The sequence below is a fragment of the Schistocerca gregaria genome, chromosome 2, assembly GCF_023897955.1.
Source record: "Schistocerca gregaria isolate iqSchGreg1 chromosome 2, iqSchGreg1.2, whole genome shotgun sequence".
Lineage (NCBI taxonomy): Eukaryota > Metazoa > Arthropoda > Insecta > Orthoptera > Acrididae > Schistocerca > Schistocerca gregaria.
Genome location: NC_064921.1, coordinates 903,683,841 through 903,699,639, shown reverse-complemented (window position 1 = coordinate 903,699,639; position 15,799 = coordinate 903,683,841).

Genomic DNA, 15,799 nt, shown 5'->3' with positions numbered 1-15,799 from the left:
AAATTGGCAGTTTTACCCGTGTCTAATTGTACTTTATCAAGAGCGTTGGGAACAAAGTCCGTCGTGATTAAGTCTCAAGTACTAGTAGAGGTGGAAGTACAAGGAGAGCTAATAGAAAGTGCCTTCTTGCTAGCTCCCCACCTGTCACATAATTGTATCTGGGGTATTGATTTTTTACTGGCACGAGACGCAATGCTCGACTTCGCAGGCGGTCAGTGTATCTTAAGCAATCTTGGAAAGACAATTACCATACCGTTAATCCGGAAGTTAGAGTATCAGCCGAACCTTAATGGCAAAGTATGTTTTACCAAACGGAAAGCAAAAGTTTTGTATTTGTCTCAAAATAGCTGTTTGTACTAAAGAGTAAAGATTGTAATGCGGTGTCCGAGATGCGAGAATTAATTTCAACCAAGACTAACGAGTCTGAGTATTTGCTGGAAGAACAGAAAAGGCAATTAGAATCTGTACTAAATGAATCTGTGCAAGTGTTTGATGTTAAACCTGGCGTTATCAAGGATTACGTATATCACATGGAAGTATACCCCCACCAAACTTACTGTAAGGCAGCTTATTCTATACCGTGGGCCCAGAGGTAGAGCGTGGCCGCGGAAATAAGTAAAATGTTAAATTTAGGCCTAATTGAACCCTCGACTTCATCCTACAATAGTCCGTTAGTTGTTGTGGGTAAGGCTGATGGTAGTTTGAGATTGGTGCTCGATGCACGAGAGATTAATAAAATCATTAAGCCAGTACGAACCAAACCAGAAAATCTCGAAGAATTAGTGCAGGGATTTCGTGGTGCACGATATCTGATGTCGCTAGATCTGAGATCTTCATATTGGCAGACGAAATTATCTAAAGAATCTAGCAAGTATACGGCGTTTATATCTGCAGGTCGAAGTTATCACTTTAGAGTAATGCCGTTCTGACTCAATGTCAGTGGAGGGGTTCTTATAACTGCTTTGGATACGGTAGTGGGGTTAGATCTGAGGAAGAAAGTAACCACATACGTGGATGACTTGCTAATTGCTACTAAGACTTGGGAAGAGCACATAGATGTTATACACGAAGTATTGAGTCGATTTCGAGAGTATAATGTTACAGTAAACTTAAGTAAATCTAAGTTTGGAAAAGACTGAATAAAGTTTCTTGGACACATTAACTCACCAGATGGTATTTTACCAAATCCTAAGGAATTGGAGGCTATACGATGTTGTCCGTACCCTAAAACAAAAAAGCAGTTGAAGTCCTTTTTGAGTTTAGCTTCTTCTTGTAGAAAATTTGTACCTAGTGGCTTGCTTAACAATGACTTGTTGTTGGCGATCTTAAAGAAGAATGCACCATGGAGATGGGATGAGAGGCATAGCAAAGCTTTTGACGTGAGTCACGATGCTTTGTTGAATGCTGAATTGTTATCACACCCTGATATTAACGCAGATTTTTATATACTGATTGATGTTGCAAATTCGGGGCTTGGCGCGATTCTGTTTCAGGCAAAGCAGGAAGATCAATTAAATGATATAAAAATAATAGCGTTTGCCAGTCGGACATTATCTAATTGTGAAAGAGCCTATACCACAACGGAGCTAGAAATGTGGCCGTTGTACGGGCGTTGCATAAGTTCGGTATTTCGTGTTCGCTAGGAAGGTTAACATATATTGTGAGCACATAGCCTTGACTTTTTTGACCACATGTAAGATCATGCATACACTGTTGATGCGCTGGGCGTTATTGTTACAGGAATACCAGATAAGCATTAAATACGTAAAGAGAAAAGGTAACGTCATAGCCGACGCTCTATCTCGTTTACCACGAGGTAGCGACGTAAGTGGAAGAGCTGAGGATACCAATTATAATTTTAAGGTTATGGTAATAGAAAATGTGCCGTACAAGAAGGAAATAGGTCAACTAGGAAAAAATATGAAAATTTTACAACGTCGAGATCCGATTTGGAGAGTCATTATTGATAAGTTGGAATCAGGTATATTTGAGTCTAGGTAGATAAGTATACGTTAGAAAATGGTATACTTTTTTGAATGGTGATGGTCAGTCCGTGAAATGGTGTGTTTGTATTCCGGAAGGTGTTTAAATGATCTTGCATGGTATACTCATTTTACATGGGGACATTTCAGTGCGAATAAATGCACAGAATTTCTGAAACAACATTGCTTCGTGTTTAATGTGAAACGAAAAATTCGTGAAATCCTACGACAATGTAAGCTGTGCCAAAAGGTTAAGCCTATCAATTATTCCACAAAAATTTGGCTACACGCAATCATACCTTCTCGAGCGTTGGAATTGGTATCATGTGACGTAGTGGATGCATTGTCTATGTCGAAGGGTAGATTTAAGTACATTGTAGCTTTTTGTGATTGTTTCACTAAGCATGTCAGAATGTATCTGTCAAGAGCAACAACTGCTTGACCTATCTTAACAAAATTGATTAAGGATTTTATTCATAATGTGGGTAAATCCTTAGTCATATTAACGGATAATGCATCCTATTATACTAGTAAATCATGGAATAAGTGCATGGAATAATTTAACATCAAACATATTTTTGTGTCCAGATATCATGCCGAATATTCACCCGTAGAGAGACTGTTTCGTGACCTTAACCGGTTCATGAGAACGTATCTTGAAAAGAACCATTGTAATTGGATTAATTATGTGAAAGTTTTTGAAACGATACATACTGAAATACCTCATTCCTCGACTGGTTTTTCTCCAGTTGAAGTTATGATTCATCGAGAACCTAGTTGTAACTGGATTAAAGGTTTACCACGTATCTTAGATAGTAAGATGTACTATGCAGATGTCATTGAACACGTCCAAGTGGCTTTAAATAAAAAAGCAGAGTTACGAAAACGAAAATAAGATAAGAAGTTATCTAGAGTACGTGTTTATAAAATTTACGATAAGGTCCCGTTGAAGAAGCATGTAAAGTCGTTATCTGTAATGAAGATTAACAAAAAGTGGCAACATTTGTACGTGGGTCCATTCCAAATAATCGACATCCCACATGCCGGCAGTTATTTGTTACGAGATGTAAGTGGAGACTATAAAACAGGTGGATTGTATCCGCATAAAGACTTGAAGAGATTTTATGAGTGAGTCTAATTTTGGAATTGAGAAAAGTGAATGACGTTATTTAGTATTAGTACAATAGAACGTAGTATATAAGAATTTCTAATTTCTACATATAATGCAAATGAACAAAATCAAAAAGTTCAAGGTATGTATAGTGTTTCGTTGTTATTGTGTTCGAGTAGTATATGATGTGTTCCTGATAGTCATCGTTATGAGCGACAGAAGATTTCATCGTTGTTCGTCGTAGTATTAGGTTTTTGAAAAAATTAGTTAATTAAGTTTAAGCCGCTTTATAAAAGTCAATATGCGGTTGTATATATGTATATGTGTTTGTATGAATAAATATGTATGTTATCATGTACCGATGAGTACATGTTTTATGTAAAAGTTCAATGATTATCTGGAAGCGTGTGTCTGGGATTTAACGTCGCGAGGTTGATGCAACTATAAAACGTTAGTTTCTTCCTATCCTTCCGTAATTAAAAAACTTATAAAATTCTATTATCACGTGTGTGCAATACAGTGAGTGAAATACCAAACATGTGACGTATAAAGGTTGACGTATGCTGTAACACGGCACGAATAATACCGATGTTGCATGAAAAGCAGAGATGTTCGTGATGGAGGTCAAAGATAAACGATAACTGACGGATACACTTGTTGCTAGTAGTTGGAATGGCAAATAAGAGAGTGCGTTGCGGTCGAGGAACTGCATACGGACAGAATCCGAGACTGAGATTACGTGTGACTGATAACACATTTATAGCGTGTGGAATATGGAGCTAGTTACGGACACAGACTAGAGTATCCTATATGTGATAATTATATACTACGTGGTACGTTTCATGTGGGGAAAGTATGACTACAAAAGGTTATGCTCGCATGGTCTTGCGTAATGGGTATCGTATTGAAGACTATGATAGACTGAGAACAGCTACGTGAAAAACGTTTTGAATTAGTATGGTGCCAATGCTACTGATATTAAATGAATATTTTAATGATGTGTATAGTGTAAGGGGCGTGGCGGAAGGAATTGTTGATACATTTTTGATACCAATACTGGACGGATGATGAACAGAGTACTGTGCAACTTTCGTAGCAGGTGATTAAGGAGAGGAGTGACGAAACAATGTGCATGTCTTGCAGAAACCGATGCTCTCATTTTTGTTTCATGTGCTGTGTTGCTGAATGGTATGAACCGCTACTTGCCACGTGATGCTGGATCATGCTGTTGTGGCATAACCTACCCGATGGGGCGAGCGGTATCACTTATAGCAGCGCAGACATTTTCGTCGTCTGGAGCCTACCAGTCCAGAGGTCTGAGATCAACATCTGGCAGTATGGTGAACCGCGCACACCTGGCGGACATCTCGGTGAGAGCAGAAGTTGTCAGAGATCTTATCGTCATGTTCGAATAACATTCTCTGGATACTTTCGGGGACTGATTATCTCGGTGGTTCGCAAATTATAAGAAGAGGCGAGCACCAGCGCATTCAGTCGATGTTAATGTCACCAAATCGTCCAGACGATCCAGACTGTTGCAAGTCACAAGGTATAGAAGAGGTGGCTAGAATAAATGAACGTATTTGACAACGGAGACCGAGGTTCACCTTAGTCAAGTCACTAGCCATTCACGAGGTGACTTGTTAACTGTCAGAGAAGAAGATGAGTCGCTGAGCATTTTCACTGTTCGGCGCGTTAGGAGGCGAAGATCTGCGAAAATTAGGGCGTAAAGAAGATGAAGTTCGGCGGGTTGGAGTTTGGCGCCAAGGGTCATAGACAGCTGGTACAACAGGATGAAGACGTCTCAAAGAAGATTGTAAAATTGACGTCTTACAATGATAGGAGGATTTATTCTGCAAAGTAGACTAAAAATGAAATATTTAAGTGCTAATCTAATTCGAACCTAAGAAGTACTGTGTTGAGAACTGAGATGTTATTAAGACATGTATTATTCGATGTATAACTCGATGTATCATTCCATCAATCACATTCAACCAACATCATTGATTAGCACTTCGGTGCCTACCAAGCAAAATATATAGGCTGCTCCCGCCTCGCAGGTCACAACAAACCCCAATGACAAAAGAAACATCTAACCCAAAGAAAAGGAAAACTAAACACCAAATGTGTTGTTGTCCCTACCTCAATCCCCAATGAAAAATCTAAGTCAAAGAAGGCGAGCCCAAACCCAAAAATAAAAGGAAAAGAAAAATAAAAAAATGGTTCAAATGGCTCTGAGCACTAAGGGACTTAACATCTGTGGTCATCAGTCCCCTAGAACTTAGAGCTACTTAAACCTAACTCATCTAAGGACATCACACACATCCGTGCCCGAGGCAGGATTCGAACCTGCGACCGTTGCAATCCCGCGGTTCCGGACTGAGCGCCTGAACCGCTAGAGCACCGCGACCGGCAAAAGAAAGATCAAAGTCATATCACCAATAAACAATGTTATACCAACTTAACAGCCCTAAAGCAGGAACAAGTCAATAGTAAGGTAGAATGTTACCCGATTGTCCATACAAGAAATCTGCCAACATTCTAGGGGGCGTATAACGGTCCTTTGCGGGCAGGCGTGTCAATTAGCACCATATTGATTAAAATCAGGGAAAAATAGACTTTATTTGGGAAGAATTAAAAAGGGGAAAGTAATACGAAACTTAAATAACGTCACAGTATTACTAAAAAGCAATATATTGAAAAGTAATAAAAAAGCTATGTAGAAAATACCAAGCTGGACAGAAACATATAGTGGCGCGGTTTGTTTTTTAATTATATAAAAGAACATGTAACGCATTATTGACCTCTCTACCTTCAGTTATCGTGATCGGGCTAGTCGATGATAAAGTGGTACACGACTGCGAAATTCGTTAAGGAAATTATTTAAAGACTCTTCAAGCACGTTTTCAATACATTAAGTGTGACGAAATGATCACAGTCGTTTATTGTCGGGTGAAGTGAAAATGATTCTGACAACATAATTCGAACTTTGTGTTAGTGCGAAAAATAATCTTGGGAAACTATTATGGCTGTGGCACCCATGAATGTTGTACGCAACGGAAAGCTATCGTTTACGAAATTTTGCATTTTATAATATTGTGAAACGCGTGTGCGCGTAACATTAAGAGATTCTTATCCTTGGGCGGTTGCGGTTGTTACTGATACAACCAACGCGCAAGTATAAAAATATTTCGCTTATTAATTACCAGATATTAATTAATGGGGACCTAAATTGCTAAATACAGTGCATACACCGTTAAATCGAACCCTGCGTTTGAAAGACAAATACATCGAACATTTCGAGAGCGTAGAATTGACATTTAAGTGCCGAATTGGGAGCCTGCGTCGTGTCGATATTTTGAACATTATATGACACGCGTTATTCAGAACACGATATCGACCATTCTAATACTGAAAAGAAGGATAGGATCATCACCTCCAATCCCGATTCATGTTTCATATTTAGTTAGTGAAAAGAAAAGTGTTAATAAACAAACAACAATTCAATTTTATCCACGATTTTGGCTTCATTACGTAGTCTTGACTACAAGATAAGTTGCATACAACGTATCGTCATAATATTTATCCAACTAATATTGTGGAACACCAAAAATATAAATTCATGACTTTGTTCTTACAACGGATGTATAATGTGTGAGTGCGACGAACTATATTGAGAAACTGAACATCCAATACGTACTTCCATGTTTATCGTCGAAAATAGTCCTTGTCGATACATCAGTATAGAGTTCGAGTAGAATCGCTGGAACATTGCAAATCATTCAGATGAATCGAACATCTAGATACGCATAATGCTCGCGTCACCAGGATGTGTTCTTTCTCCTCACCCCCGTGACAGTAATCGCATTAAGAGTGAGCCGGGAATAACATTTAAAACAATTGACGACCATTGAGCTGGCGTCACGAATTTTCAAACGTCCACTGCCATGTATGAAGGCGAGTGACAGCACAAGTGCTAACGTCGATCGAGGAGTGTGGTCGTGATCGTATACAGTGACAATGAGCGGTCACAACTGCTGACTGCCTGTGAACATTCAGCAACGAAGACTATATGATGCACATTTTTAAGTGTATTTATACACATAATCTGAGACACCACCCACTCACAAATAAATTTGACCACATGGAAGTATGTACACAATGTTGGCGAACTCGTATATACTGTTTCAGAAGTGACTGTCCATATTCAGGACCATGAGAGGAATGACCATTCGAAACACAAAAGTCAAGTAATCATGGGCTCTAAAACGCATACCTTAAGAGCTCTGAGAAATTCTTGATCTTCGATACTGTGAAACAAATCTCTTCTACTGAAAGTTCTTTGTATTCCATATTTTGGGAAGTAGTAGTATGGTCCAAAACAAGAAAAAAAAGCCAGTAAACATCTGCTCTAAAACTGATACCTTAAAAGTTATGAGCGCTTGTTCATTAGATTAGTTGTATTCCATGGTAGTGAAGATGAACTAGTGCCGACAGCTCTTAAGGTATGTGTTATACAGCACATGGTTACTGGACATTTTTTTCTCATTTTAGTCTATACTTCCAGTTCCCAAAATATGGAAAGCAAAGAGGTTGCTGCAGAAGAGATTTGTTTCACAGTATCTACGATCAAGTATTGCTGGTATCTCTTGAGGTATGCGTCTTAGATCCCATGTTTGCTTGAGTGATCTTTCCTGTCATATCTCTGAATATTGACCTGGATATTGACTATCACTTTTGAAACACGCTATATATATATATATATATATATATATATATATATATATATATATATATATATATATATATATGTGTGTGTGGGTGTGTGTGTGTGTGTGTGTGGGTGTGTGTGTGTGTGGTCGAGCGGAGATAAGGAGGTTTGAAGGGAAGTTAGGCTCTTTTCTGGAGAAAGATACTGGGAGACCCATGGATGCGAGGCCCAGGGCGCTACTCTCAGGACTTTGATGAGCAGAGCTGGATTTCGGCCTGATGTCGAATCGCCGGAGTTTGACTTAGCAGTTCTCGAGACAGCCTCTGAGAAGATGAGTGGATCCCGCAGACATAGCCTCAATAACCTGCTCTGGCGCTAACAGCGGCCCGCCGTACGGAGACATCAAGTAGATCCTTTGCAAACGCAATAAGCCCGCACTGCACTGAGGCTGATGGACGGCGTGAATTTCTACTGTTCAAGGAGAGAGGGTTTCATTCTTACGCTTAAGCTTCAGCTATTTTCTCAATTCAGCATCTGCTTCACTAAACTACACTCCTGGAAATGGAAAAAAAAAGAACACATTGACACAAGTGTGTCAGACCTACCATACTTGCTCCGGACACTGCGAGAGGGCTGTACAAGCAATGATCACACGCACGGCACAGCGGACACACCAGGAACCGCGGTATTGGCCGTCGAATGGCGCTAGCTGCGCAGCATTTGTGCACCGCCGCCGTCAGTGTCAGCCAGTTTGCCGTAGCATACGGAGCTCCAGCGCAATCTTTAACACTGGTAGCATGCCGCGACAGCGTGGACGTGAACCGTATGTGCAGTTGACGGACTTTGAGCGAGGGCGTATAGTGGGCATGCGGGAGGCCGGGTGGACGTACCGCCGAATTGCTCAACACGTGGGGCGTGAGGTCTCCACAGTACATCGATGTTGTCGCTAGTGGTCGGCGGAAGGTGCACGTGCCCGTCGACCTAGGACCGGACCGCAGCGACGCACGGATGCACGCCAAGACCGCAGGATCCTACGCAGTGCCGTAGGGGACCGCTCCGCCACTTCCCAGCAAATTAGAGACACTGTTGCTCCTGGGGTATCGGCGAGGACCATTCGCAACCGTCTCCATGAAGCTGGGCTACGGTCCCGCACACCGTTAGGCCGTCTTCCGCTCACGCCCCAACATCGTGCAGCCCGCCTCTAGTGGTGTCGCGACAGGCGTGAATGGAGGGACGAATGGAGACGTGTCGTCTTCAGCGATGAGAGTGCTTCTGCCTTGGTGCCAATGATGGTCGTATGCGTGTTTGGCGCCGTGCAGGTGAGCGCCACAATCAGGACTGCATACGACCGAGGCACACAGGGCCAACACCCGGCATCGTGGTGTGGGGAGCGATCTCCTACACTGGCCATACACCTCTGGTGATCGTCGAGGGGACACCGAATAGTGCACGGTACATCCAAACCGTCATCGAACCCATCGTTCTACCATTCCTAGACCGGCAAGGGAACTTGCTGTTCCATCAGGACAATGCACGTCCGCATGTATCCCGTGCCACCCAAAATGCTCTAGAAGGTGTAAGTCAACTACCCTGGCCAGCAAGATCTCCGGATCTGTCCCCCATTGAGCATGTTTGGGACTGGATGAAGCGTCGTCTCACGCGGTCTGCACGTCCAGCACGAACGCTGGTCCAACTGAGGCGCCAAGTGGAAATGGCATGGCAAGCCGTTCCACAGAACTACATCCAGCATCTCTACGATCGTCTCCATGGGAGAATAGCAGCCTGCATTGCTGCGAAAGGTGGATATACACTGTACTAGTGCCGACATTGTGCATGCGCTGTTGCCTGTGTCTATGTGCCTGTGGTTATGTCAGTGTGATCATGTGATGTATCTGACCCCAAGAATGTGTCAATAAAGTTTCCCCTTCCTGGGACAATGAATTCACGGTGTTCTTATTTCAATTTCCAGGAGTGTATTTGCATACTTCTTTCTTTTCCTGTCACGTTCAATTTACGGAAAACTACAACTATGCCCTCCGCTGCACTGGACACGTTAACAAATCCTACTACGCCGTACCCTAGGTGTTGCTGACGTGTTTATGCATCTAGCTTCGATTTTTCTACAGTGCTGTAGACGTCTGAATGCGTCCTGAGCCACCGACCTCGCAGTGCTGCGGAAGAGTTGCTTCTATATCTAGGTGAATAAAAAAGCTTCGAGTATTTTTCATGCAACATATGTGCCTCATTGTGTGCCATCATTTACAGAAACCTCCTTTCGATGTCTTGAATAGTTTATGCGATATGACGTTTTTTGTGACCACATAATGAGCGATGCGGAACGACACGAATGAGCAAGCCGCGTGCGACTGTCTTTGGATATAAGACCCAATAACTCAAGAACGAAATGGGACATCCGTCTGCTCTCAATTTGAAATTAAATTTCGATATTTTATTTACATATCGTTCCTTGCCGTTTATGAGCTGCAATCGAGCATACACAGAATTTACGGCATTATTTTTTATCTCTGTGAACGCCTTGAAATTTAATGCTATGTTGTACTTAATTTGATGCAGTGCAGTAAGTTTGAAGGACAACAAAAGCGAATTCAGTTATTTACTGAGTGAAGATACAAGATATTAATATGTGCAAATATCAAAGTTTTTCACCTAGTTGTTGTTGTTGTTGTTTTCGTCGTCAGTCCAGAGACTGGATTGATGTTGCTCTTCATGCTACTCTATCCAGTGCAAGCCTCTTTATCTCCGAATAACTACTGAAACCTACATCCTTCCAAATCTGCTTAGTGCATTCATTTCTTGGTCTCCCTCTGAGAATTTTACCCTCCACGCTTCCCTCCAATCCTAAATTGGTGATCCCTTGACGCCTCAGAAAGTGTCCTACCAACCGAACCCTTCTTAAAGTTGTGCCACAAATTCCTCTTCTTCCCATTTCTATTCAGCACCTCCTTATTAGTTACCCGATCTACCCATCTAATCTTCAGCATTCTTCTGTAGCACCACATTTCGAAAGCTTCTTTTCTCTTCTTGTGTAAAGTCGTTATTATCCATGTTTCACTTCCATGCATGGTTACACTCCATACAAATACGTTCAGAAAAGACTTCCTGACTCTTAAATCTATATTCGATGTAAACAAATTTTTCTTCTCCAGAAACGCTTTCCTTGCCATAGTCAGTCCACATTTTATATCCTCCCTACTTCGACAGTCATCAGTTATTTTATTTCCCACATAAAAAACTCGTTTACTTCATTATGCACCTCATTTCCTAATCCTCGCAGCATCACTTCATTTCATTCGAGTACATTCCATTACCCTTGTTTTGCTTTTCTTGGTGTTCATTTTATATCCTCCTTTCGAGACATTGTCTACTCCGTTCAGTTGCTCTTCCAGGTCCTTTACTGTCTCTCACAGAATTACAATGTCGTCGACAGACCTCATAGTTTTTACTTCCTCTCCATGAATTTCGATTCCTAATCGAAATTTTTCTTTTGTTTCCTTGACTGCTTGCTCAATATACAGATTGAGTAGCATCGGGGATAGGCTACAACCCTGTCTGACTTTCTTCTCAATCACTGCTTCTCTTTCGTCCCCCTAGAACTATACTACTGCCATCTGGTACAAATTCACCTAATAGTTATCGAAAAATCTGATGATAAGTATTTAATATCTTCCGAAATGCCGTCTTTCAAAAGGCATCACCATTTAGCTAGCTGTGCAGTCACAAAAAAGTAGCCTCAGTACCGAAAACAAACAGCTTGTCCGAAGCAGTGAAAGGGTTAAACACCATCCACGTATCGCCTTTGAAATAATGAACAATTTATTTGAGATTATGCTTTTCGATTATTTTCTTCTCCTTATTTTCATAGTGAATTTGTATACTCAGTTCATATCCTTGCTTTTTTCTGGAATATTTTGAAGGTAAACTACGACTGAATTAAACTGCCATCTGATAATAACTGAACATTAATTCAGTCATTATTGTCCAGCAACACGAAGATGGTGACCATAGTGTGTTTCTCTAAATAATTTGTTCAATGAACTGTGTTATTAGTTAATGTCTAAAAAATATTATTGTCGTGTGTTATTCATGGATCAATAAATGTGTGTTGTGAGCAGATCGGGCTCTTTGATTCAGGCATTCACATCAATTTTATAATTAAACAGCCATAGCCATCCAACTAGAAACACGAAAGCAAGCCCCCTGATAATTACAGGATTTAAATTAACGATTCCTGCAAGCATCACAGTTATATTAACGATCACTCTTAGTGTTTCATGAAGATGTGCTACCGCTTTCTGGTAAGCAATGGTAATGCTGGCGAGTGCATTTATTTGCCTATCCACGGGGGTTCGTATGAAGCTGTAGGTTGTATTTTCGATTGCGCCAGACTTGTGACAACAAACCTATATTTCTGAAAAGACATGCGTAGAATGACGATGTGTAATATTCAAAGTCGAAGACTTGATATTATTCATAGAATGATTTCTGTAAAGTACTACCTCTCCTGATGGCAAAGTATTGCACACTGTATCGAGTGGTATTGTGCTGACTAGAAAGTGTCACCTGTCATAAATTAATTTACATAGCAAAGCGATGGTAAGAAAATCTAAATTATTTACAAAATATTTAAGTAGAAGTGTATATCTTTTCTCCAAAATGAACTTGAGCTAGGATGTCACATGCAGTATATGGTTAGTGTTCAGGGCACATGGTAAAAAGTGCTTCACAACATGATAACTTGAAACAAAAGAAGATCAATATAAAACAAAGAATAATGGTGATCGGTAGAGAGTGTAACAAATCTAAATGTCTTACCATTCTGATAGCTTGACAGCAAACCGGTTATGTACTATAGATCGAAGTCTACATTCCTCACAAAAGCGCAAAATTACGCTCATTGACGAATGTTAATGTTCTACGATTTGAATGGATTGCAGTAATAGCGACCAGAATCTGTATCGTGCACAAAAGTCTACTGTCTTCACAATATCGCAAATATAGCATCTCCATGCGAGAAACCCGCTTTAGAGCTATGAAAAATTTGCTTCCAATCATCCGCTTCTAAACTCGTGATGAAACCGAGAAAATACGTAAGCGAAAACCACACTTAATCGGTGTGTGTGAAATCTTATGGGACTTAACTGCTAAGATCATCAGTCCCTAAGCTTACACACTATTTAACCTAAATTATCCTAAAGACAAACATACCCATGCCCGAGGGAGGACTCGAACCTCCGCCGGGACACGTTATCTGTGAATGACTGACAGACTTGTACTCCAGATGCGCTCAGCGCCTGCACTACCAGGCAGAAATTCTCTTTTCTCATACAGCGAACTACCCAAACACATGGAACACACTCAACCCAGAATGTTTCAAAGCGTGCATGAATATCGTTCGCTTGTGCAACCGAAACTTAGAGTGTTCTTTCGACAACGCTTACTGACGTCCCAAAGATAGTTATGCTTTCAGAAATCGACAGGTATGTACAGACGTCTTCCATTACAGTGAATCTCCGAGCAAGAAACACGTGAAATAATTCTGTAGTAAGACTTGCAACTACACTGGACAACTTTAAAGCTATAACACTCACTACACATTGAGGAGAAAAAAAAAGACATGCACGAATCCAGACGGCAGTGGTATCTAGTACACAAGGTGTACGAGGTTCATTCAAGTTCTAAGGCCTCCAATTTTTTATTCTCCGGGCTGGAAAGAGATTGAAACATGCGCATTGTTTTAAAATGAGGCCGCGTTCATTGTCAATACGTCCCAGAGATGGCAGCACCATACGGCAGATGGAATTTTACCGCCAGCGGCGAGAACAAGAACTGTTTTAAATACTTAAAATGGCGACGTTTCCCTTACTTGAACAGCGTGCAATCATTCGTTTTCTGAATTAGCGTGGTATGAAACCAATTGAAATTCATCGACAGTTGAAGGAGACATGTGGTGATGTAGTTATAGATAGGTCGAAAGTGCGTTCGTGGGTGCGACAGCTTAATGAAGGCAGAACATCGTGTGACAACAAACCGCAGCAACCTCGGGCTCGCACAAGCCGGTCTGACGACATGTTCGAGAATGTGGGAAGAACTGTTTTGGGGGATCGCCGAATGACTGTTGAACAGATCGCCTCCAGAGTTGGCATTTCTGTGGGTTCTGTGCACACAATCCTGCATGACGACCTGAAAATGCGAAAAGTGTCATCCAGGTGGGTGCCACGATTGCTGACGCACAACCACATGACTGCCTGTGTGGCATGTTGCCAAGCAATATTGACGCGCCACGACAGCATGAATGGGACTTTCTTTTCGTTGGTTGTGACAATGGATGAGACGTGGATGCCATTTTTCAATCCAGAACCAAAGCAGCAGTCAGCTCAATGGAAGCACACTGTTGCCAATGGGCACCACTGTGGGAAGCCGGACTCGGGTATCACAGGGATGTCAACCTCGTCCCGTCTGTCCCCAGATCGGTCTGCCGCTGTGGTTGCCCCGGTTGCTGCCCGCAGTGGGGCTGAGCCCTCACCTGTGGTTGATTGGGAGGTCGTTCCAAGGCGTGGCAGGCAGCGAAAGGCGTCCCCGGAGGCTGATCAGAAAGCCTCCCCGGTGCGTCTGACAAACCGGTTTCAGGCACTGTCTCTGGCTGAGCCAGATGCAGCTGCCTGTCCTGTTTCAGAGGATCATTCTCAGCCTTCAAGGTCCGGGCAATCGCAGAGGGTGGGCTTACTGGTAGTTGGGAGCTCCAATGTTAGGTGCGTAATGGGGCCCCTTAGGGAAACGGCGGCTAAGGAGGGGAAGAAATCCAGTGTGCACTCCGTGTGCATTCCGGGAGGAGTCATTCCTGATGTGGAAAGGGTCCTTCCGGATGCCATGAAGAGCACAGGGTGCAGCCAGCTGCAGGTGGTGGCACATGTCGGCACTAATGACGTGTGTCGCTTTGGATCTGAGGAAATTCTCTCTGGATTCCAGCGGCTATCTGATTTGGTGAAGGCTGCCGGTCTTGCTTACGAGATGAAGGCAGAGCTCACCATCTGCAGCATCGTTGACAGAACCGACTGCGGACCTTTGGTGCAGAGCCGGGTGGAGGGTCTGAATCAGAGGCTCAGACGGTTTTGCGACCGTATTGGCTGCAGATTCCTTGACTTGCGCCATAGGGTGGTGGGGTTTCGGGTTCCGCTGAATAGGTCAGGAGTTCACTACACTCAGCTGGCTGCTACACGGGTTGCGGAGGCTGTGTGGCGTGGACTGGGCGGTTTTTGTAGGTTAGAAGGCCTCGGGAAAGTGCGGGATGGGCTGCAATGTCAAAGGGTGCTTGGCAATTACAGGACGTGCTTGGATCAAGGAACAGTCGGAATTATAGTTGTAAATTGTTGTAGTTGCGCTGGAAAAGTCCCTGAGCTTCAAGCGCTAATAGAAAGCACAGAAGCTGATATCGTTATAGGTATAGAAAGCTGGCTAAAGCCTGAAATAAGTTCTGCAGAAATTTTTACGAAGTCTCAGACGGTGTTCAGGAAAGATAGATTAGGCAGAATTGGTGGTGGAGTGTTTGTGTCTGTCAGTAGTGGTTTATCTTGTAGTGAAATCGAAGTAGATACTCTGTGCGAATTGGTGTAGGTGGAGGTTATACTTAACAGCCGAATTAAGTTAATAATTGGCTCCTTCTACCGACCCCCAGACTCCGATGATACAGTTGCGGAACAGTTCAGAGAAAGTTTGAGTCTCGTAACAAATAAATACCGCACTCATACGGTTATAGTTGGTGGGGACTTCAACCTACCCTCGGTATGTTGGCAAAAATACTTGTTCAAAACCGGTGGTAGGCAGAAAACGTCTTCCGAGATTGTCCTAAATGCATTCTCCGAAAATTATTTCGAGCAGTTAGTCCACGAACCCACGCGAATTGTAAATGGTTGCGAAAACACACTTGACCTCTTGGCCACAAACAATCCAGAGCTGATAGAGAGCATCATGACTGAT